This window comes from Rana temporaria, chromosome 1, assembly GCF_905171775.1.
Source record: "Rana temporaria chromosome 1, aRanTem1.1, whole genome shotgun sequence".
In the NCBI taxonomy this organism is placed as follows: Eukaryota; Metazoa; Chordata; class Amphibia; order Anura; family Ranidae; genus Rana; species Rana temporaria.
In genome coordinates this window covers 523,032,222-523,059,024 of record NC_053489.1, presented here as the reverse complement: position 1 = coordinate 523,059,024, position 26,803 = coordinate 523,032,222, and positions in this window count along the sequence as shown.

Below are 26,803 nucleotides of genomic sequence, written 5' to 3'. Positions count from 1 at the left end.
GGGTTGTTTCTCATGTGAGAAACTCATCTTGGGCCCCACTCCCCCTAAATATATTTTTTGAACATCAGAGGGGGTGATTAATATGCTTAGTGTTCACATGTTATTTTTTAATACTAACCTTTTTTGTGGAATTGTTGGTGGGATCCCTTGTAATTTTAGCTATATTCTGTTCAAAATCTTTGTTTGAATGTATTTTTTATTTTCTTTCTATCCAGTTCCCCACCACGCCACAGGAATGGCAGACTGTGGCAGCGGACTTCTCCCAGCGTTGGAACTTTCCGAACTGCGGAGGAGCCATTGATGGCAAGCACATCCGCATTGTGCCCCCACCCCATAGTGGATCCCATTTCTTCAATTACAAGGGGTTCCACAGCGTTGTTTTGATGGCGGTGGTCTCTGCCAATTACGAGTTCTTGTACGTGGATGTTGGGAAAAATGGCCGGATGTCGGACGGCGGTGTCTTTGCGGAGACACCGTGTTTGTTGCAGATGAGGCTTTTGGTTTGGGTCCCCACCTCATGAGGCCATTTCCCGTACGCACCCTCACCCATGAGAGGAGGGTTTTTAATTATCGGCTGGCCAGAGCAAGACGTGTGGTAGAGAATGCCTTTGGAATCATGGCCAGCCGATTCCGATTGTTTTTAACAGCAATAAACCTTGCGGAATACAAATGGAATTACATCATCCTATGTTGTTGCATTTTACACAATTTTTTAAAACGAAATTCACAAACTTATCTGACGGTATTGCCTGATGAGGCTGATGTTGTGGCTCCGGAGCCGGGACATCAGGCTAGCCATAGAGGCTTGGCCCCCCAAACCGCACGTGCAGTGCGTCAATCATATGTGGACTATTTTATGGGGAGGGGGGCCATTGAAATGCCTGATCTTGACTAAAGAATAAAATTTACTTTTTGTTTGATTAAACAGTGTTTATTTTTTCAATTTTCTTTATTTTTAAGTTTTGGGGGGTAATGTTTCTTTTTCCTAGGTTCTCATCCAGCCATGTGTTTGGGATGTCATAAATTCACATGAGTGTTAAATCTTAATAACTCTACAAATATGCCTGAGTAATTGAATGAGTCTGCATTGATACCAATAACTACACACAAATTGTTTAGAGTCCAAAATGTTATTTATTTTTTACAATTTTTTTTTTGATTAGTACAAAATATAATCATTTTTTAATTTTTTTTTTATTTTTTTGATTAGTACAAAATATTTTTTTTTTATTTTTGTCTTTTTTTTGATTATTACAAAATAGAATCTTTTTTTTTTTTTTGTCTTTTTTTTGATTATTACAAAATAGAATCTTTTTTTATTTTTTTGTCTTTTTTTTGATTATTACAAAATAGAATCTTTTTTTATTTTTTTTGTCTTTTTTTTGATTAGTACAAAAAAAAATTTTTTATTTTTTTTTGGTGTTTTTAAAATTCAAGGGAAATAAAAATGACACAAACAATTAAACCCTCCCCAAAACATTAATAACATTTTTAAGCTGCCGTTCCAGCGTCTTTGCTTTGTGGCGTATTTCACGGCAGGCCAGACGTATGTCCTCTACTTGGGCCCTGCAGGTGAGAACCTCCCCGATGAGGAGCTGGGCACTATACGTGTCCAGTCCCTGACCAGCCCGATTTCCTCCTGAAATGTGGAACCAAAACATGTGTTAAAAGATTGTATGCCTATATCTATATTCACTGAAAATGTGGTAGATGTTACTTTACCGGATGTTGAGGCAGGTTCCTCTTCATCTACATCCCTCGGGGGTGTGGCTTGATTGGCTTGTGCCTCCTGCCTTTCTGCTTCATTGTGCCCTACAAGATTGAAGAAAGGGAAAACATGAGGTTCAAACATTACGAGCGGCCTGAAATGACCCAAAAATATTCCTAAATTATAAACAAAAGGGCAATATTGTTGATTTTTAAACAATTATCAAGAAAATAGACCAGTATTTAATCCATTCACAAAGTAATGTCAAATCTGTTAACCCAATTTTTAATTTTAGATATGTAAGCTAAACAAGTCTCCCCTGGATCTGCTCACCCCTGTGTGTGACCCAACATAGGTTGGGATTGTGACAAACAATTGTGCTACTGAGTACACATGTTCAATAAAAAAAGGAGTAGCAAACGCTCCTTTTTGGGAATCTCAAGGTATTTACGTTTCTTCTAAAATAAGCTGAAACACATTTCCATCAATACCAGAATTGAATACACCTTTTTTTAAAGCCCCAAAAATGTCACAACTTTCATATTTGTGTCGACGAATTGGTCATAGGAGTCGTCGTTCATTCGCCCACAATTCCTAAATTTACGAATTTAGTTCAGATACAGTGCTTCAACTCCCCTTTGCACATGCAAACTAGGCATGATGCCATTTCTCATTAATATGGTATTGGATTATTGAAAGTCAGCGAATGAACGACGACTACGACGACTGCATCATGCGTCCACATTCATAATATTCATTTTATGGTCAACCTGCAAAAAAAAAAAAGATGGCACAAAGAACACACCAAAATAATTAATACACATGGAAAAAACTTACTTCTTCTTCGAATCACCCTATTAATTTTGGAAAGTTGGTGGGGTTCCCTTTTTTTTAAATCCGACCACCTTTTGCGCAGGTGCTCTCTGCTCCTGGTTTTCCCAAACTTCCGCTGGAGCCTACGGATGACCTTCTCCATTATTTGGGCTTTAACTTTATTGGGATGCATGTAGGGGCCATGCTTGGCATCATAGTCCTCCCTCCTCAATATGGTGACCATCTCCACCATTTCATTAAAACTCATATTGGAGGCTCTGCAGCGGAATCTGCGGCGTGGTTGGGCCTGGCCTGCCTCCTGGCTTGAGCTAGAATACACCTCCATGTTGTCCATCTTTTCTCACTCACCAAACGACAGAGAAGGGGCGTGGAAAGGACGATACCGAACGTCAGGGGCGGGGTGTCGTGCGGAGCGTCACGCGTGCGTAGTGTAAAAGGGATGGGACGTGCATAGTCTGTGGAAGAAGGCGTAAATCACGATCTTTCCTAACGACGAGACGTAAGTTTTTTATTCCGACTTTATTATAGTGAATAGGGAATGAGTTTGTGGGCTAGTTAGGGGAAGTAAGCTAGTAGCTTTAATTACATTATGTTTTGGCTTCTGTTTCATGTGCAGAAAGAATGGATCCCTTCAAGGATGCTGATTTCCTCACAGAATTCATACAAAAATGGAAGGAACATCCTGTTCTGTGGCAAACCAAAAGCACAATAAATAAAAACAAAGATGCCAGGGAAAAAGCTAGACAGAGCATGCTTGTTTTTCTGAAAACAAGGGTCCCCAACGCCACAACAGACACTGTGAAAAGCAAACTAAATTCCATCAGGGGCACCTACAGGGCCCAACGGGTCCAAGTCCTGGCCTCAATGAGGTCTGGGGCTGCAGCTGACTCCATATACAAACCAACCCTGTGGTACTATAGTCAGCTGCAGTTCCTGGACAACCACATTGAGACCAGGGCATCCATGTCTACCCTTCCCCCAAGAGGTAGCTCCCAGCTTCCCAGCAGCCAATCCTCCAGTGTTCCCTGCAGACAAGAGCAGGCAAGCTCGGAGGAAGAGGAAGAGTTCCTGGAGGACCCCAATTGTGAGCCATGGAGAATGGTATGTGTTTTTTGTATGAATTTAGTTAGTATATGACAAGTATAGTAATAATGTTAAATGTATGTTACTATTGTTCTAAATTCTATGTGAATCTCGTAAGTTTAGGGATAGGATCAATAGTCAGTAGTGGGAAAACATGATGGGGTCAAAATGGGCAAATTAATAATGTTTATGAAGGAGTGGGTGGCATTTTCAGATAGGCCAGTAGGGGGGAGTAACGCAATACACCTGCAAGGGGTCCCAGATGGAAGACACCCTTTTTGAGTACTATCTAGTTGACACTAAATTGAATAAAATATTTTTTGTGGAAAAGGCCACTTATTAGCTAAATTAGGCATGCAACAACCCACATAATTCCAGGGGGACCATGTCTGAAGGTGTTTAAGGGGCCAGATAATTAGGGATGGCGACCCTGTGTGTACTATATATTGACATTCAATTTGCATCACTCATGATTGTAAAAATGTGTGTGATTAATGACAAACACAAATAACATATGTTCCTTTTTTTGATACACAGGCAGACCCAAGCCAGGAAGAGCCAGGGCCCACAGGGAGCCAGGAAGAGCCAGGGCCCACAGGGAGCCAGGAAGAGACAGGGCCCACAGGGAGCCAGGAGGAGCCAGGGCCAACTGCAAGGCAGGAGGTGGCAGAGCCCACTGGGAGCCAGGAGGTGGCAGGCCCCAGTGGGACCCAGGAGGCACGCCGGCGGGATACCATCTCCCGGATCCCTCCATTCCGCAATCCCAATAAACGGCTCAGGAGTATGCGACAAATGGAGGAGGAGACCCAGGGCCTGCTTCGCCAAGCTACTGCAGCCATCCGAGAGCCACCCAGTGAAGTTGAGGGGTTCGCAGCGCTCATTGCAGCCAAGCTGTACAATCTGGAGCAGAGCCAGCGTGTGCGCTGCGAACTCCTCATCTTCCAAGCCATAACCATGGCATCCCTGGGGCAGCTCGATGACGACACCCACATTGTGCGGATTGCTCCTCCTGTCCTTGCTGCTCCTCCTGCTCCTGCTCCTGCTCCTGCACCTGCTCCTGCTCCTCCACTTCATGAGGCTGCTCTGGCTCCTGCCACCTCATCTCCTCCAGGAACCCAGCCCCCAAGGACTCGGGCTACAGGGAAGGCTGCAGGGAAGACTGCAGGGAAGGCTGCTGGGAAGAAAAAGCCCAAGAAATAATACGGTGCCCCTGATGGAATTTTAATGTGGACTCACAGGCTGTATTTGTGGCTTCGGGGACCCTTGTTTTCAGAAAAAATCAAGCATGCTCTAAAGTGCTGCCTACCTTGGCATCTTTGTTTTTATTATGTTGTGTTTTTGGGTTGCCACCTTTTTTTTTGCAAATTTTTAGGAAGACTAAAATAAATGTTAATTTTTCAGCCAAATTTCACCATGTTTCTTTATTGTAGATTTGAGAGATCATTATTGAGTGGGCAGACCCATTACAAAATAAATAATGCAAACATTAACAAGGTAAAAAAACATGCTTGTGGGTGAGTTAACTAAAAAATTAGGTTGTTGCAGACACTTCACACACTCCTAAATAAACACAAAATAGAGATTACAAATCAAATTGGTGACAAAATAAAAAATAAGAAAAACAAAGGTGGACCAATATATATATTTAAAATGTTTAAGATGGAAGATACAACTAAATAACAGAACACAAACATAAACATTATCAAACAAGAAAGAAACTAATTAAAAGCTTGTCATAACTATGTAACAAGATCAGCCGCAACAAACGTCCATTTCTGGGTAGCAGTTAAAAGCAGGGGTTAAAGAAGCGCTTTCTTTTCTTGTCTATAAGCTGAAAAACACCTTAACGAATGTGCTGATTCCATTCTGAACAGTCGTTTTACATGAATGAGCGCTGCCGTCTCCTAACTTGCTTCTGAGCATGCGCGGGCTTAAATCGACGTTTTTACGTACACACCGTCAATGTTTAGAACACAGAAAACGACGTCGGCCAAAAACGACACATAAAATTGAAGCATGCTTCAATTTTTTTCTGTCGTTTTTTACAAGACATAAAACGACGTTTTTGCCCACACACAGTCAATTAAATTGACGTTTTTGAAAATGACGTTTTTTTCCATCGCAGAAAGCGATGGTGTTTACGTGGCATTAGAAGAAAAAATAGAAAAGAGAATTAAACACAGAATTCAGTATTGCGTTACATGCTAATAAGACAAATCAAATAAATTCAACCATAATGTTTAACACCGAATGTAGAGATTGAGATAAAGAGTTTATTTCAATCTGGAAAGGGAAAGACCACTTGGTTGAGCACCAATGATCGGCATAGGTCTTGCCGAATGAGAAATCACCTTTCCAATATTAGAACTAACAAAGATATTAGCGTGGCAACACATTTTGTTACTCTACACAACTCTTGTAGGCACTTAGGGTTTGATTTACTAAAGGCAAACAGACTGTGCACTTTGCAGTTCCACTCTGCAAGGACATTTGCTTCAGAGCACAGTAAATGAGGGGACGCTTTGCTGACTTGCATCATCCAATCACGTCCAAGCAAAAATGCTGTTTTTGTTTATTTTCATTGGATGTGATTGGGTATTCTTTGCAAAGTGAAGTTTCACCTCATTTACTAAGCTCTAAGTTTAGGAGCAACTGACAAGAAAAGTGCACAGTCTATTTGCCTTTAGCAAATCAACCCCTAATGCCGTGCACACACGATCGGTTTAACCAATGAAAACAGTCCGATGGACTTTTTTCATCGGACAAACCGATCGTGTGTGGGCCCCATCGGTCTTTTTTCCATCGGTTTAAAAAAATAGAACATGTTTTTACATTTTTCCCATGGATAAAAAAACGATAGTAAATTCCGATTGTCTGTGTGGAAGCCCATCGGAGAAAAATTCCACGCATGCTCAGAATCAAGTCGACGCATGCTCGGAAGCATTGAACTTCATTTTTTCCGGCTCCTCGTAGTGTTTTACGTATTATTACGATATTTTGGTATTTTGGATATAAAGACATTCATAACCCAAATGTATTACATTTTGAAAGGGATGTGACACATCATTAATTTGCATAAAATGATTAGTCAAACTGGAATAATCACCTATAGAAGATAGGGAAAGATGGGAGAGGAGAGTAAGATGTGTTCTGCTCATTCTTCTTTATTGACCTTTTATCCATTAGGTATTAGACGATCTCTACATTGTAACTGTTATATTTATTTGATTGATCTCATTAGTACAGGGAGTGCAGAATTATTAGGCAAATTAGTATTTTGACCACATCATCCTCTTTATGCATGTTGTCTTACTCCAAGCTGTATAGGCTCGAAAGCCTACTACCAATTAATCATATTAGGTGATGTACATCTCTGTAATGAGAAGGTGTGTGGTCTAATGACATCAACACCCTATATCAGGTGTGCAGAATTATTAGTCAACTTCCTTTCCTTTGGCAAAATGGGTCAAAAGAAGGAATTGACAGGATATCTTGCAGAGGGATGCAGCACTCTTAAAATTGCAAAGCTTCTGAAGCGTGATCATCGAACAATCAAGCGTTTCATTCAAAATAGTCAACAGGGTCGCAAGAACCTTTTAGAAAAACCAAGGCGTAAAATAACTGCCCATGAACTGAGAAAAGTCAAGCGTGCAGCTGCCAAGATGCCACTTGCCACCAGTTTGGCCATATTTCAGAGCTGCAACATCACTGGAGTGCCCAAAAGCACAAGGTGTGCAATACTCAGAGACATGGCCAAGATAAGAAAGGCTGAAAGACGAAGACCACTGAACAAGACACACAAGCTGAAAAGTCAAGACTGTGCCAAGAAATATCTCAAGAATGATTTTTCTAAGGTTTTATGGACTGATGAAATGAGAGTGAGTCTTGATGGGCCAGATGGATGGGCCCGTGGCTGGATTGGTAAAGGGCAGAGAGCTCCAGTCCGACTCAGACGCCAGCAAGGTGGAGGTGGAGTACTGGTTTGGGCTGGTATCATCAAAGATGAGCTTGTGGGGCCTTTTCGGGTTGAGGATGGAGTCAAGCTCAACTCCCAGTCCTACTGCCAGTTTCTGGAAGACACCTTCTTCAAGCAGTGGTACAGGAAGAAGTCTGCATCCTTCAAGAAAAACATGATTTTCATGCAGGACAATGCTCCAGCACACACGTCCAAGTACTCCACAGCGTGGCTGGCAAGAAAGGGTATAAAAGAAGAAAAACTAATGACATGGCCTCCTTGTTCACCTGATCTGAACCCCATTGAGAACCTGTGGTCCATCATCAAATGTGAGATTTACAAGGAGGGAAAACAGTACACCTCTCTGAACAGTGTCTGGGAGGCTGCGGTTGCTGCTGCACGAAATGTTGATGGTGAACAGATCAAAACACTGACAGAATCCATGGATGGCATGCTTTTGAGTGTCCATGCAAAGAAAGGTGGCTATATTGGTCACTTATTTGTTTTTGTTTTGTTTTTGAATGTCAGAAATGTATATTTGAGAATGTTCAGATGTTATATTGGTTTTACTGGTAAAAATAATTAATTGAAATGGGTATATATTTTTTTTTTGTTAAGTTGCCTAATAATTATGCACAGTAATAGTAGTCACCTGCACACACAGATATCACCCTAAAATAGCTAAAACTAAAAAAAAACAAAAAACTACTTTTGGGTTCATTGAGAACATGGTTGTTGTTCAATAATAAAATGAATCCTCAAAAATACAACTTACCTAATAATTCTGCACTACCTCAATACTGAACCTCGTTTTTCATTTTTTTCTGCTAAGATTGATCCTTATGTGAGGATTGTGATGCCTTCCTCTTTAGTCACTCTTTTTTTAATAGTCTTCTGTTCTCTCCTTCCCCCTTTCCTCTTCCTCCTTATTCCTTTTGCCTTTCTATTACCTTTCCTCTCCTCCCCCTCTCCCCTTCTGTCCTGTTATCTAATTTCCTATCTCTTTTTTTTTTTACCTTTACTGTTTTTGGATCATATTTGGTTTAATTGTAATGTTATATTATCATTAATGGAAAAAATCATTGATTACATAATTGCATGCTAATTAGCGATTCATGGAAGATTCCGGGTGATGAATAATGTTGTACCATGATTTCTTACTTGTCGTTATGCAATTTGTAATGGAATTACTGTGATGATATACAGTAGTTTATCTATCTGCATGGTTATCCCTTTACCATTAGATGCCGCTATGGAGCTTTTTGTCTTTTTATCCTTTCTGAGTAAAAGATTGGAAGTGAGTTTTTCTCTTTAGGAAATACAGTTGTATATTTGCTTATAATTGTGATTAATATACGCCCCCCCCCCCATCTATTCTCAGTCTCCACGATTATGCAACCTTTGCAGGTGAAATGAATTGGAGTGGGAGGAGAACAGGCAGAATGACATGCTGTGAACCCTGTAGCTGGATTAAAATTCACTTTTAAACATCAATGATATCATCAGTGGTGTGTGGCTTTGTTATTTTCCTTTTAACAGTGTGACTGAGAAGTGGAGACGCACCCTCAGGCGGGCACTTGTAAGCAGCCGAAGAATTAAGGATTTTGGGGGTGTTTTGGAGCAGTTTGCGTTATCATTTATATTTTAAAACAGAACTCAGCTCCTTTAGGGCCCCTGGATGTAAGCCATCTGCCTAAGTGTTTTATTTACCTTTATTTTGTATACATTTTTCTGCACCATGTCCGTTTTGAGCCATTGTGAATCATTTGGAGCTGTGTCAATTCTATACCCGTTAAGGACTTGAGTTTACACAATTTGTTTTTTGTATACACAGAGCTGAAGAAGTTATTTAATGCATTTGCCTTCTCTATGTCCCCAGTAATTAACTCAGAATTATATAGTAAACGGCCTACATGCTCAGACCAGACCTTTTTACTGTTAATATATTTTAAGTATTTTTTGACATTTTTTCTACTCTCTTTTGCAACCTCGTGTTACTTGTCAATTTTTTGCAGCCTTGATTACCTTTTTACATATTTCCTAAGTGCTCTTTTCTTGTTATTCATAGCTATTTTATCCTTGGATGTGAGCCACATAGGATTGTCTTCTGTTCCAGCAGTGCCAGGGTAGTTAAATCCCCCATCACTGTCCCAGCCCTTGCAGCTCTTTCTATCCGTGCAAGGAGCTGAGTGTCCACCTGCTCATTAACATTGGGAGGCGGGTAACAAACTGGAATAATTAACTTTTAAATACGCACACCTGTATGCAGTTTCACCATAATGCTTCAGCATAATCACACTCTCCATCAACAGGGTCTTCCTTTAGGCCCCGTTCACACTTGTGTGAGTTGATAATGAATGCGATGCGTTAAAAAAAGCCTAGATTCGCATGTCATCCAAAGGTCAATGTTTTCAACGATGGTTGTTCACATCTATGCTTTGCGATTCCTCTACGAATGCAATGCGATAATAAAAATGGTCTTGTGCGTGTTTACAGCGTTGCGTTGCGAATTTAGACATCAGTGTAAATCGTTCTGGAATCACATTGTTGGTTCAGATATGTGTGAATTCCACCACACCACTCTCCACAAAAAACAGAAAGTTATCACATTTTTTAACATTAGACATTAACATGATTGTATTGGCTAGAACATCAATTGCAGCTGTGTCCAACTCCTGGAATTCGTGGTAAAATTGTGGTAAATTTGTGGTAAAATCGCACCTCACACAGGACAAAAAAATGAAACGAATTCGCAACATATCACAGCGCAGCAGTGTGAACCGAGCCTCATACTCACTTTGAGTACACTTCTCACATAGAGAGAGAGACACCACCACCTTTTAGTTTTACCCTGTCGTTCTGAAGGAGAGCATAGCCAGGAATATTAATAGCTATTAATTAATAATATAAATTAATACCATCTGAGTCTGATCTTAATCAAGTGCTGTGCCCATCTGCAGCAGCTCTCTCTTCTCTCTCTGCTCACTGTTGGAACCTTTGGCTCTCTGTAAGCAGGGAGTGGGGGGGGGGCAGAGCTGTGTGTCAATAGACACACACAGCTTGGGTCAGGAGGGAGTCCGCGGATGCGACCCTATAGGAAGCCACTTCCTATGATGACACACCCAAAAAAAGGAGGATCAAGGCTGCTCTGTGCAATGGAAAAATAAAAACAGAAGCAGTAATCCTTTTTCCCCACTCGCATCTGGATAAATTGTCTTATATCCGTACCCAGTTCTCAGCCTCAGCATCATGGGTGCAATGCTTTACAGGGTCCCAAAAAGTTTTGCATTTATTATTTTGTCTTTGAAAAGGTGGATATATATATATATTTATACATATACAGTATATATATATATATATACATTTGTAAAAATGGTACTGTTAAAGGGTCACTAAAGGATTTTTTTTTAATCTAAATAACTTCCTTTACCTTACTGCAGTCCTGGTTTCATGTCCTCATTGTTTGTTTTTGCTTTGAAGTAGCTGTAATTCTGCTGTGATCTCCACACTTCCTGCTTGTCTGGCTCCTTATAACCATGGTACTGGGAGCTTTCTCAGGGTGGTCTAAGCTGTCATTACTGTGTGTCTAAAACTTCCCAGAACCAATCAGATTCATTTTAAAAACAAAACACTGCCCTGGATTTGTTTGTTTTTGTTCTGTGTGTCTCTCTACTTCACAGAAACATGAAACCAGTTTAAAAGTGAAAGTGAAACTAGAGGCACATTATATGATTGATTTGTATCCACTTTTAATCATTTTTAAAAGGAATCAGTTAATTTGTATGTCTCTATACCCTGTAAACAGTAATTTCAGCAAAACATTTGTTTTCCTTTAGTGACCCTTTAAGCTTAATCACTTCAGAGAAAGTTCTTGCTTTGCCTAATGACAGCTACACTACTAATAACTAAAAAGGTGCCTTTCAAAACACATTAGCACATATATGTTTTCATACAAGATTCACACAGTCATCGAATATTCACATATTTTTCAAGTGGAATCATATTAGAAACATTTGTGAATCTTGGGTCAAAAACTCCATTAGTACATGTCCCCTGGCAGTGCCAAGCTCTATGTGCCAATCTTGGGTCAAAGATTTGTTTGTCTTGTGTGTAACAAGAAATTAGCAGGAGGACATGGGAGGATTTATATGTATGCACTTGCTGGGCTCCCTGATTGGAATTATTGAAATCCTTGAATATTTATATTGTTTTACATATTTAGAATATGTCAACCAATAACATGCATCCCTTCTATATTTTAGGCAAAACACATCTCTTCTACATTTTGTCTTCCCTATAATATATTGGATGCTGTTTTATGAGTCTTGAATTTCAGGTTAAAATATTTTTCAGTAGTAGCGAGTCTCTTGGGCTGGTTTGTTTAACAACATTATACAATAATAGTGAGTTTTTAACAGCATTATACAACCAAATGAAGTGCTAGCAAATGCATTTTACATACCATTAATGATTATGAATCAACAGAAATAGAAAGTATTAAAATAAATAAATAAATAAAATGTGGCAATAAGGAATAATGGTAAAACTGGTTTAGATTAATAAAACTATGAAATGCCACAGAAAAAAGACTGAAAATGCTTTATTTACATATATTAGGTCACATTTGAATATTTTATCTGCGCGTAAACAAATGTAAAATAGTTTGCAAACACAGCAAAGTGAAATATATTTTTAGATCTGCAAAGACAGAAAATTTTCTTTTTTTAAATGTACATGCTCCAGAGTTATTTTTAAAATGTTGCATTTGGTACATAGCAAGTAGTAATTTGCTTGAGGTTTGATTTTGAAGAGGTTTGGCAAATAAAAAAAAAAAAATGCAAATACAAACTTTTTTGTGAACCCTTCTATGTGAGGGGACTCATGAAAATCAATTCAGACTATTTTCAAGGCTAATAGGAATTGAAATATCAAGCAATTGGCACATAGAGCTGGGCACTGCCAGGGGACATGTACTAATGGAGTTGTTTAACATACTGTTCAGCAAGGTGTAGGACATTCATTTTATGTGGCTTCAAGGGCGACATGCTTAAGAGATCCCTTTACATTGTTTGCATTGTTAGAGAACAGTTCATTTCTCTTGGACAGGAACACTGTATTCTGACATCAAATATTTTGTATATGTAATAATTTATTTTTTAAACCTGTAATATCTATTGAAAAAATATATATATAACTCTCTAAACATAAGAGAGAAAGGGGAGGAATGGAGTGGGAGCTCTCAGTAATAGCATGTTAAACTTATAAAAACCCTGTATGAACTCTACCAACACCAAAAACATGAATATATGAATATAACCACAGCCCACTGTACAAATAATGTCAGCAAGAGTTTATTTTATCCAAAAGCATAGAAACTAGCCAATGTGATAAAATGTGTTCATGCAAACACGACATTCATGCAGTTCCACCACTGCTAACACCTGAATGCATTTCACCAGAAAGGCATCATCAGGAAGTCCAGAGGCAGGTTTTTACATGAAACATTAAACATCATATTCAAAAATTGCCTGAGACACGAGGCAGACATATAGTACAGATGCACTGCACATTGTTTAAGACTTTTTAGAAGGCTGCAGAGAGAGAGAGATGAGGCAGGTTTTAAAGGGTTGTAAACCCTTGTGTTTTTTCACCATAATGCATCCTCTGCATTAAGGTAAAAAAACTTCTGACACTAACCAGCCCCCCCCCCCCCCTGTTTTACTCAACCTTTCATTCCCATGCCAGAGAAGTGCTCTACCTCTCTGGCTTGGGTTCCCGTCTCTTGATTGGATAGATTGATAGCATTGACAGCAGCGCAGCCATTGGTTTCCGCTGCTGTCAATCAAATCCAATGACGCGGGCACTGAGGGGCGGGGCAGAGTACGGCATTCTGTGTCTAGGGACGCAAATGCTGGACTCAGGAGCGTGCTCGCACGGTAACCCCCAGGGAAAACGCTTCTCCTAGGGGGTTTAGCGATGTGGGGAGGAGCCGCAAGCGCCATTGGGGGACCTCAGAAGATGATGATCGGGGACACTCTGTGCAAAATGAACTGCACAGTGGAGGTAAGTATGATATGTTTGTTATTTAACCGCTTGTCGACCAGCCGCCGTCATTTTACAGTGGCAGGTCGGCTCGGTACCGTGGACTGTCATAGCTGTATGTTGGTCCCCTTAAACGGGATAGCTCGCACGCGCTGCACAGGGAGGGTGCCAATGCTCTTGATCGGCGGTTGCGAAAACCGCCATCCACGAGCGATCGCAGGCATGAGAGGCAGAACAGGGACATGTGTGTGTAAACACACACATCCCTGTTCTGAGAGGAGAGGAGATGCAGATCGTGAGTTCCTACAAGCTGGGAACCACGATCTGTCATCTCCTATAGTGAATCCTTTCCCCCCCACAGTCAGAACACACATTAGTTAACCCCTTGATTGCCCCCTAGTGTTAACCACTTCCCTGCCAGTGACATTTACACAGTAACCAGTGCAATTTTTATAGCACTAATCTCTATGTAAATGCCAATGGTCCAAAAAATGTGTCAAAAGTGTCCGATATGTCCGCCACAATGTCTCAGTCCCGATAAAAATCGCAAAAATAATAATAATAAAAATGCCATAAATCTATCCCCTATTTTGTAGACGCAAAACAATCAATATGCGCTTTTTGTAATTTTTATTACCAAAAACATGTAGAAGAATACATATCAGCCTAAAATTAGAAAAAAAATCGCTTTTTTTTAAAAAAATGGGGCTATTTATTACAGCAAAAAGTACAAAATATTGTGTTTTTTTTAAAAAAATTTCTAAATTTTTGGTTTAATGCGCAAAAAAATAAAAACTGCATAGCTCTATTTGTGGGGAAAAAAGGACATCAATTTTGTTCTGGTACATGACCGCACAATTGACAGTTAAAGCGAAGCAGTGCGGAATTGCAAAGAATGCTCTGGTCATTGAGCAGCCAATTCTTCCGGGGCTGAAGTGGTTAGTGGTTAAAAAAAAAACAAGGGTTTACAACACCCTTAACCACTTAAGGACTGAGCCTCTTTCTGAGATTTACTGTTTACAAGTTAAAAACATATTTTTTGCTAGAAAATTACTTAGAACCCCATAACATTATATATATTTTTTCTAACACCCTAGAGAATAAAATGGCGGTCGTTGCAATACTTTTTGTCACACTGTATTTGAGCAGCGGTCTTACAAACGCACTTTTTTGGGAAAAAAGTATATTTTTTGAATTAAATGACTAAGACAACAGTAAAGTTAGCCCAATTTTTTTATATTGTGAAAGATAATGTTACGCCGAGTAAATTGATACCCAACATGTCACGCTTCAAAGTTGCGCTCCATAGATGACGTTTAAAAAATCCGACATCTTGCATGTTTTGAGTTAAAGAGAAGGTCTAGGGCTGGAATTATTGTTATCACTCTAATGATCATGGTGATACCTCACATGTGTGGTTTGAACATATTTGAGAATATTTTCATATGTGGGCGCTGCTCACGTATGCGTTCGCTCCTGTGCGCGAGCTTGTCGGGACGGGACGCTTTCAGAAAAAATTTGGATCACTTTATTCCTATTACAAGGAATGTAAACATCCCTTGTAATAGAAAAAAGCATGACTGGTCCTCTTAAATATGAGATCTGGGGTCCAAACGACTTTGGATCTCATATTTAAACAAAAATGCAATAAAAATACAATTTATGTCATTAAAAACAAAAAAAATCCCTTTAAGAGCATTGGGCGGTTTTAAAGTCACTTAAAGTTTTAAAGTCACTTCCGCCCTCCAATGATATGGAGACGGGTGGGGGCCATCTTCCCCTCACTCTCCATACCCAGCCAGGGACAGCATCTGATCTCCTCCACTGCTGATGACGGCTCCGGTAAGCAACGGAGGGCACATCATGTGAGCATTTCAGTAGGCTGAAAAGAAAGTGACAAAGCAGGTTTTAATGTGAATTAAAAAAATTGTGGATGCCTTGCCCATCATGTAGTCTTTTCAGTAGACTGCATTTAACAATAGAGAGGGGAGGTAGGTTTTAGGGGTTTTAGTGAATTATATATGAATGAATGAATGAAAAACTTATATAGCGCGGCGCATGCAAACTGAATCGCCTCTGGGCGGCGTAACGTATTTGGTCCGGCGTAAGCCCGCCTAATTCAAATGGGGATGATGTGGACGTGTTTTATGTATATTAACTGTGACCTTGCGTATTTGATGTTTTTTACGAACGGCGCATGCTCGAAATTACGTCACAAATCGTCAATGCTTTAGACGTGAACGTAACTTACGTACAGCCCTATTCGCGAATGACTTACGCAAACGACGTAAAATGTTCAAAACTCGACGCGGGAACGACGTCCATAGTTAACATTAGCTACGCCTCATATAGCAGGGGTAACTTTACGCCGAAAAAAGCCTAACGTAAACGACGTGAAAAATGCGCCGGCCGGACGTACGTTTCTGAATCGGCGTATATACCTAATTAGCATATTCATTGCGTAACTATACGGAAGCGCCACCTAGTGGCCAGAGTAAATATGCAGCCTAAGATACGACGGTGTAAGACACTTACGCCGGTCGGATCTTAGGGAAATCTATGCGTAACTGATTCTCGGAATCAGTCGCATAGATACGACGGCCTCTACTCAGAGATACGATGGCGTATCTGGAGATACGCTGTCGTATCTCCTTTCTGAATCCGGCCCAAAGAGGCAAAACAGGTTATGATTGCGAATTATGTCAAAGACAAGAGGCAAAAATATTGCCCAGGCACTCTGCACATCAAGCCTTTTTAATAGGTCACATTTGGAGATGGAGCGACAAAGAAGGTTTTGAAGTGAATTAAAAATTAGTGTGGATTATGTTAGAGACATGAGACAGATCTATTGGACAGGTAGCATTTAATCAGTTGAAGTTGGATGCATTTTGAAGATGACAGATTGCTTGCAGTTTTGCAGCTCAGAATTCCACATTTAAGTGTATATATTTCACATGGAACTGAAATAAATAATTGAGTAAATCCATAGTCACTATTTAAGCTCTTTTCGTAGGCTGCATTTTGAACAGGAGGGAAAACAGTCAAGTTTTATATAAAAAAAAAAAATAATCAACTTTAGACAGCAAATATACTGACCCCAATTACCTTTATTAGAAAATTGGAATTATCTGCATTTCTAACAGGAGAGATATCAGGCATCTTGTATCATAGGAGACATACATCATGACTTGCCTGCAACAAACATTATACACTTATCAACTGAGGAGCACCTGCAAGAACATCATAGGTGACACCTTAACAGTTTCATAACAACATAATGCATTGCAAACACTGAAGCGCAACTCAGGAATGACCCTTTTGAAAAAAATAAATAAAATATAAGCATCTTACAGTTAGGAGTTAGAAGGTGGGTGGGAGCATTTTTAAGATTAGTAAAAGCTATCCTGGAATTCCACTTTATGAGTAAAGTCTGGGTTTCAAAATCATGATTTGCCATTGAAGTGAATTGCTCATCTCTAGTTTATGTGTATTTTTATGTACAGTAAAGGAGGAGTTTCCCAGGTTTTTGATTGAGGATTAAGCATGAGAAAAATTTATGGATTTTGCTTTGCTGAAATTCCAGTGAAATTTCTGCTATTCTGTCAAACAATGGAATACGAAATGGCTTTGTTGATTTACCTAATGGTAAAACATGTAGTCTTTCCTATTATATTTAGTTTGATAAATATATTTTTCATCCAATTTAAATGAATCAGCTTCTAATGTACCATGTTTTAGTATGGAAGGGCCCCTACCTCCACAGCTGTGTCATTAATACTAGTAGAACCTTTAAATTCTTTGTATAGCTCACTGCTTTAAACTCAGTTTGATGGCTGTTATTCAAGATTTTACCAATATGTGAGACTACAGTTAACCTCCCTGGCGGTATGATTCTGTCTGGAATTACGTACAAAAAGCGGTACAATTATTTTGCAAGGAAATTTGGCGTTTTATACTGTAGGCCTGCAATTCTTAGGAATAACTAATTTAAATCTGACCAAACAAGAGTGTAGTAGGCATCCCGGGTATGATTTTTAAAAAAAAACAAAATTATAAATTATAATATAATAAATAATTATAAATAATTATAACAAATAATAATATAATTATAATAAAAATTATTCAATAATGTAATCAACTCAAAATCACTGAAATTTGCTCAGTTGCAGAATTGTCGCTGTCATTACTTTTATTTTTAATAGGTCACATTTGGAGATGGAGCGACAAAGAAGGTTTTGAAGTGAATTAAAAATTAGTGTGGATTATGTTAGAGACATGAGACAGATCTATTGGACAGGTAGCATTTAATCAGTTGAAGTTGGATGCATTTTGAAGATGACAGATTGCTTGCAGTTTTGCAGCTCAGAATTCCACATTTAAGTGTATATATTTCACATGGAACTGAAATAAATAATTGAGTAAATCCATAGTCACTATTTAAGCTCTTTTCGTAGGCTGCATTTTGAACAGGAGGGAAAACAGTCAAGTTTTATATATAAAAAAAAAAAATAATCAACTTTAGACAGCAAATATACTGACCCCAATTACCTTTATTAGAAAATTGGAATTATCTGCATTTCTAACAGGAGAGATATCAGGCATCTTGTATCATAGGAGACATACATCATGACTTGCCTGCAACAAACATTATACACTTATCAACTGAGGAGCACCTGCAAGAACATCATAGGTGACACCTTAACAGTTTCATAACAACATAATGCATTGCAAACACTGAAGCGCAACTCAGGAATGACCCTTTTGAAAAAAATAAATAAAATATAAGCATCTTACAGTTAGGAGTTAGAAGGTGGGTGGGAGCATTTTTAAGATTAGTAAAAGCTATCCTGGAATTCCACTTTATGAGTAAAGTCTGGGTTTCAAAATCATGATTTGCCATTGAAGTGAATTGCTCATCTCTAGTTTATGTGTATTTTTATGTACAGTAAAGGAGGAGTTTCCCAGGTTTTTGATTGAGGATTAAGCATGAGAAAAATTTATGGATTTTGCTTTGCTGAAATTCCAGTGAAATTTCTGCTATTCTGTCAAACAATGGAATACGAAATGGCTTTGTTGATTTACCTAATGGTAAAACATGTAGTCTTTCCTATTATATTTAGTTTGATAAATATATTTTTCATCCAATTTAAATGAATCAGCTTCTAATGTACCATGTTTTAGTATGGAAGGGCCCCTACCTCCACAGCTGTGTCATTAATACTAGTAGAACCTTTAAATTCTTTGTATAGCTCACTGCTTTAAACTCAGTTTGATGGCTGTTATTCAAGATTTTACCAATATGTGAGACTACAGTTAACCTCCCTGGCGGTATGATTCTGTCTGGAATTACGTACAAAAAGCGGTACAATTATTTTGCAAGGAAATTTGGCGTTTTATACTGTAGGCCTGCAATTCTTAGGAATAACTAATTTAAATCTGACCAAACAAGAGTGTAGTAGGCATCCCGGGTATGATTTTTAAAAAAAAACAAAATTATAAATTATAATATAATAAATAATTATAAATAATTATAACAAATAATAATATAATTATAATAAAAATTATTCAATAATGTAATCAACTCAAAATCACTGAAATTTGCTCAGTTGCAGAATTGTCGCTGTCATTACTTTTATTTTTTTATGACAAATTTCCCCACAAATCACTATCGCACAATTCTGCAAGTGATTATAATTTATTATCGCTGTTTTCTAGCTGTTCTAATACCATTTTTGACATAAAGGGACACTTTTGGTTGCTATGGACAATATACAGTTTGCAGGCAGAAAGAACAGTTTTTATTATATACAAGAACATGTAGGGCACTGGGCAGACCACTAGGGACAAGGGGGGTGTGTATTTTCTACATACAGTACTGTAATCTATAAGATTACAGTATACTGTATGTAATGTGTTTGTTTACTTTTTTGAATTTGGCGCCGTTCTCCGCCCCCGTGCGTCGTAACGTCGCAGGGAACGGAGAACGGCGGCACACGGGGACACTGTGAATCGAGCGAGGACCCACTCGCTCACACAGCGGGGATGCATCGCAGGATCCAGGGACAAGGTGAGTAACTTGTCTGTGGATGCTGCGAGAAGGTAAGCCGCGCTGCTGCACACTCTGCACAGCTACCCCGAGCGTGACTCAGGGATACCGATCTTAGCATAGAAAAAAAAAAACCCGAGTCACGCTCGGGGATACCGCCAGACAGGTTAAAGTTCTGTCAGCAGCTTGCTGTCTCTAGAAAATATATGATATGGAAACCTCCATGCTACTGCTATTCCTTCTTCCATTTAAGCCATTGGCCCCCCACTTATTTCAGCTGATCCTAAACTACTGCAGCATATTTTCTTTAGTCTGCCCATCCGAATGTTAAAGGGGTTGTAAAGGTAATTTTTTTTGGGGGGGGGGAGAGCAGAAGTGTCAGGATGCCCACTAACACACAGCTTCTTTCTCTATCTGCAAAGTAGAGAGTGTCCTGACCCTCCTGCTCGCCCCCTTCCCCCTCAAGAGGCTTTCTCCACACCAGGCAGAAAGTGTCAAATTGCTGTGTTTAGTTACAGACAGAAGAACAGGAAGTGAGGATTTCTCAGAAGAAATAAGGACATTTAAAAGCAAAATGGAAGGATGAGGTAAGTGAAGGAGGACTGCACTAAGGTAAAGGAAGCTATTTGGGGAAAACATTTTTTACCTTTACAACCTCTTTAACTTGTGTTATACGGAATTGTGTAAATCACCCCTTGGTAAGTTCCTTATATTCACAGAGAGAGAGGGAAATGCTTGGCACAATTCCACTATTTTACTGACAGTTATAAAGGAAAATAATTGCACAAAGACAAATGAGCGTCTTCATTAATTTATACATATGAAGTTATGTTCCCTTTGTTGTTACAATAACTTATGCAAGCAGATGTTAAAATGATTGATATAAATATTCATTCAGATCAAATTATCAAACAGTAAATATGTTCTGCCTACAATAACATTTTATCATTCTATTTATCAAATCTCTTAAAATAAACAACCTGAATGTTTGACCTTATTATTGCACTCTTCAAATGTTGAATGAATTTAGAAATAGACATAAAGATAGACATGTATATACACTGAGCAAAATTATAAACACAACACTTTTGTGTTTACCTCTATTTATCATGAGCTGAATGTAAAGATCTAAGCATTTTTCTATGTACACAAAGGGCCTATTTCTCTCAAAAAAGGTTCACACTGGGCTGCGGGACTGAAGCCGTGCGAGTTCAGCTGAACTCGCATGATTTCACTCCCGCTGGCAGTCCCGATTTCGACCGCGATTATAGAGACATCTGTGCAGGTTTCTGCACAGATGTCAATGTAAATCACAGACCGAAATCGCAAAAAGTAGTGCAGAAACTACTTTTTGAAATTGGTGCAGCACCGCGGATGCGGCATCGCACCGATTAGGACGGTGCCATTGCCAGCAATTTGCGGCAAATACCGCCACTTTGACATGCGATTTGACATGCCAAATCGCATGTCAAAACACACCAGTGTGAACCAGGGCCAAATCTGTGTTAGTGAGCTCTTCTCCTTTGCAGAAATAATCCATCCACTTCACAGGTGTGGCACATCAAGATGCTGATTAGACAGCATGATTATTGCACAGATGTGCCTTAGGCTGGCCACAATAAAAGGCCACTCTAAAATGAGCTGTTTTACTGTATTGGGGGGGGGGGGGGGGTTGGGCAGGGGGTGTCCGAAAACCAGTCAGTACCTGGTGTGACCACCATTTGCCTCACGCAGTGCAGAACATCTCCTTTGCATAGAGTTGATAAGGTTGTTGATTGTGGCCTGTGGAATGTGGGTCCATTCCTCTTTAATGGCAGTGCAAAGTTGGATATTGGCAGGAACGGAAACACGCTGTTGTATACACCGATCCAGAGCAACCCAAACATTCTCAATGGGTGACATGTCCGGTGAGTATGCTGGCCATGCAAGAACTGAGATGTTTATAGCTTCCAGGAATTGTGTACAGATCCTTGCAACATGGGGTCATGCATTATCATGCTGCAACATGAGGTGATGTTCATGGATGAATGGCACAACAATGGGCCTCAGGATCTCATCACGGTATCTCTGTGTATTTTGAATGCCATCAAAAGAAAGCGCCTGTGTTTGTTGTCCATAGCATATGCTTGCCCATATCATAACCCCACTGCCACCATGGGCCACTTAATCCACAATATTTACATCAGCAAACCGCTCACCCACACAACCCCACACACACTGTCTTCCATCTGACCTGTACAGTGAAAACCGAGATTCATCTGTGAAGAGAACACCTCTCCAAAATGCCAGACGCTATAAAATGTGAGCATTTGTCCACTCAAGTCAGTTACGATGGCGAACTGCAGTCAGGTCGAGACCCTGATGAGGACGATGAGCATGCAGATGAGCTTCCCTAAGACGGTTTCTGACAGTTTGTGAAGAAATTATTTGGTTATGCAAACCGATTGTTACAGCAGGTGTCCCAGGGGCTCGCCTCAGATGATCTTGGAGGTGAAGATGCTGGATGTGGAGGTCCTGGGCTGGTGTGGTTACACGTGGTCTGTGTTTGTGAGGCCGGTTGGATGTACTGCCAAATTCTCCGAAGCACCTTTGGAGACGGCTTATGGTAGAGAAATTAACATGCCAATTGCACGCTCCCTCAAAACCTGCGACATCTGTGGCATTGTGCTGTGTGATAAAACTGCACAATTTAGAGTGTCCTTTTATTGTGGCCAGCCTAAGGCATGCCTGTGCAATAATCATGCTGTCTAATCAGCATCTTGTTATAGGCCTTTTGTGTACTGTACATAGAAAAAAATCTTAGGCCCCGTACACACGACCGGAACTATCCGCTGGGATTTATCCGCAGATCAGTTCCAGCGGATAGATCCGGTCGTGTGTACGTCCGAGCGGACATTTATCGGCGGAAAAAAATCCAGCCGACGGATTTCAAGCGGATAAAAATTTCTTAGCATGCTAAGAAATCTATCCGCTTGAATCCTGTCCAGCGGATTGATCCGGTGGTCTGTACAGACTCACCAGATCAATCCGTCCGCTCCCCTCCCTCGCATGCGTCGTAATGATTCGACGCATGCGTGGAAGTCTTTACCTTCCAGCGTCGCGCACATCGCCGCGTCATCATCGCGGCGACGGCGCGACACGTCACCGCGGATGGATTCCGCGTGGATTTCGATCTGATGGTGAGTACAGCCATCAGATCCAAATCGGCCAGAGGATTTATCCGCTGGAAACGGTCCAGCGGACCGTTTCCAGCGGATATCCTCTCGTGTGTACGGGGCCTTAGATTTTTGAGTTCAGCTCATGATAAATATGGGCAAACTCAAAAGTGCTGCATTTATAATTTTTAAAGACAGGGTACCTTTGGAGTGCTAATTTAATTGACTCCTTGACTCCTTTGCCCATTTTAGACACTGTCCACAACTTTTGTATGTCCTGTATATAGTGTGCACTTTTGAACAGTACCTGTTCCCCTAACCCCTCTAAAGCACAGTGCAGACTTTCCCCCTTGCATATTGCTATCTTTACTTAAATGCCATGGGACCTAGCCCAAAGTGGTTGCTATACACTTCTTTAAGAAGAACCATCTACGTTTAACCAACCAATATCAAGCTGGACCACCCTCCATCTGACCTTAGCCCAAGATTAGACATTTCTTGAATCAATTGTCCCTTGGGTACAAATATGGGAGGGAACCTATGCCATTTAATCATCTTTGCCCCACAATGGCACTTTCTCTCTACAGTTTACCTATACCTGGCTTTGGACCTTCCTGCTAAAACAAGCCTGGCTTGCAATGCATACGAGCAAGACTTGGGAATCAAACCCTCTGATGAGAAGTGTGAGTTTATAAATAATACAGCATACAAATGTTCTACAGTTGTGTTCAAAATTATTCAACCCCCCAATGCTGTAAAGGGTTTAGGGAATTTAGTGTACATTTGTAATTGTATTCAGAATGAAATCCTACAAGGACTTCTTAAAGAACCATATGCAACTAAAATGACATCAATTGGTTTTGTAATACAGTAGTCAATGTTTCTTTTGGGAATTCTTCATTTACACAATTATTCAACCCCTTAAAGACTACCACTCTGAAGAACAGAGGTTCATTGAAGTGTATTCAATCAGGTATTGAAAACACCTGTGGATGTCAGGGAGCAGCAATAAAGCCTAATAAGCATTAATTAGGCAGCTTTAAAATGACTGTGATACTCAGCTCCTTCTAGACATTTACTGGTGTGGTTACAAACATGGTGAAGTCAAGAGAATGGTCCAGGAAGACAAGAGAAGAGGTTATTACTCTTCACAGGAAGGGCAATGGCTATAAGAAGATTGCAAAGATGTTAAACATGCCAAAAGACACTATAGGAAGCATCATTCGCAAATTCAAGGCAAAGGGCACTGTTGAAACGCTACCTGGTCGAGGCAGAAAGAAGATGCTGACTTTGACTGCTGTGCGCTACCTGAAGCGTAGAGTGGAGAAAAGTCCCTGTGTGACTGCTGAGGAACTGAGAAAAGATTTGTCAGATGTGGGTACTGAAGTTTCTGTTCAGACAATACGGCGCACACTGCGTAATGAAGGCCTCCATGCCAGAACTCCCAGGCGCACCCCCTTGCTGTCTCCAAAGAATAAGAAGAGTCGACTGCAGTATGCCCAAAGTCATGTGGACAAACCACAGAAGTTTTGGGATTGTGTTCTGTGGACTGATGAAACTGTTTGGGCCCATGGATCAATGCTATGTTTGGAGGAGGAAGAACAAGACCTATGATGAAAAGAACACCTTGCCTACTGTGAAGCATGGCGGGGGTTCAATCATGCTTTGGGGCTGTTTTGCTTCTGCAGGTACAGGGAAGCTTCAGCGTGTGCAAGGTACCATGAATTCTCTTCAGTACCAGGAGATATTGGATGACAATGTGATGCAGTCCGTCACAAACCTGAGGCTTGGGAGACGTTGGACCTTTCAACAGGACAATGATCCCAAGCATACCTCCAAGTCCACTAGAGCATGGTTGCAGATTAAAGGCTGGAACATTTTGGAGTGGCCATCGCAGTCACCAGACTTAAATCCGATTGAGAACCTCTGGTGGGACTTAAAGAAAGCAGTTGCAGTGCGCAAGCCTAAGAATGTGACTGAACTGGAGGCTTTTGCCCATGACGAATGGGCGAAGATACCCGTAGATCACTGCAAGACACTTGTGTCAAGCTATGCTTCACGTTTAAAAGCTGTTATAACTGTAAAAGGATGTTGTACTAAGTACTAAGATTGAATGTCACTTGGGGGTTGAATAAAACTGATAATGATGTGAGCACAGGAAAGACATTTGTGGTTATTTCATTATAAATGTTATATTATATTTGTCTGACCTACACGTGCCTCTTTAATTTAATTGTAAGCAGGCTGACTGAATGATCAAAATCAATGTCAAACTGGCCAAAACAATCAATTTCAGTGGGGGTTGAATAATTTTGAATACAACTGTATGTCCCAGGAAAATGGCTACAAAAAAATGTACAGAATGCCCTTTTCCTACACAAAATTTACCCAAGTAACAGTTTAAAGTTCTGATGGTGCTGTGCTGTCGAAAATTGGACATTGCTACATATTGTATATGATGGCAATGCCCTTTGCTTCAGTCATACTGTATACAGAATTATCAAGGTGGTGGCTGCTTACACTATTAATTTCTGATCTTCCAAATATCCTCTTCAGCATACATCCATGCCTTGGTAGCATACAAAAAAACCCTGGCAATGCATATGGCCAATGTGGCTAGAGTGTGTATTCCCATACATTGGAGAACAACACAAATACCTACTCTGAGAGACTGGTTTGTAAGACCAGATATTCATTCTGTCCAGGATATAACAACACATGGACATACTAGACATAGTACAAATCCATTCCCGAATTTCTGAATGTATTGTCCCATATAACAAAAGCCTGACACTGGAGTTCACACATTTTAAACCACATGCCAAGCAGCCACCTGAATCCTGGCTGATCCCAGAGAACCATAAGAAGATAGGACCCCTGGAGACGATGGATAGTCGCTTTTTATAGACTTTGCTTGAAGCCCCTCCATTTTGTCTGTTTTTTTATTCATGTCTCTCCCACATTCTTCCCATTTATTTTTCTCTTTTGCCAGCCCAAATTTATACCTCCTATCTCTCCACCCTCTACATCTGCTTGTCCACTTGTCTATTTCTTAACTTCCACCTTTCTTTTCCTTCCCCAACCTTACACTGATAGTCCTGGATCCAGGTCAGAAATTCCCTTGAGACACACACAAAGACAGGTCCTTAACATCTCCCTGCCTAGTTAGACTGTCTTCGAGGCTACCATGAAACCCTCACCAGAACTCGGAAAACCTCAGGGGAATGTTTCCCTATCAACAACCTCCTCTTATAGTTTTTATACTCTGAAATGTTTTTATAACTATGATGCTCCAACTATCTTAATGCACTGTATATTTCCATGCCCTGCCATGCACTACCTATGCCCTTTTTCGTACCTGCAATGTCATTGCAGAATTGTAATTGAAAATGTGTAATAAAAATTAATATGGAAAAAGCTGTGTTTAACAAACTGTAATCTGCACTATTAGAATAAAAAATAATGGGGTTGATTTACTAAAGGCCAAGAGACTATACACTTTGCAAGTGCAGTTGCTCCACATCTTAGTAAATGATGTGAAGCTACAGTTTGCAAAGAATACCCAATCACATGCCAGCAAAATAAAAATAAAAAAAATATTTTTGCTCGCACATAAGTTTATGATGGAAGTCAGCAAAGCTTCCTCTCATTTACCAAGCTCTGGAGCAACTACTCTTACAGAGTGCGACTGTACTTGCAAAGTGCACAATTTATTCATTTATTCATTTTAATAAATCAACCCCAATGTATAGTATTGCTTTGTTGGCAAATTATCCATTATTTTTCTTTATAAACATGCTATGCACCATATACAAAAGCTCCTACCATAGAAAGCCTTGCCCACAGTAATTAATAAGCTTGTGGTGATCATGGGATTTCTTGAAGATTTAAAAATGCATTTTATGCAGCCTTTAATGACACCTGAGCTAAAGTTGCATTTTCTTCGTGGTTTGCTGATCTACTGATATGCTTACCTCTAT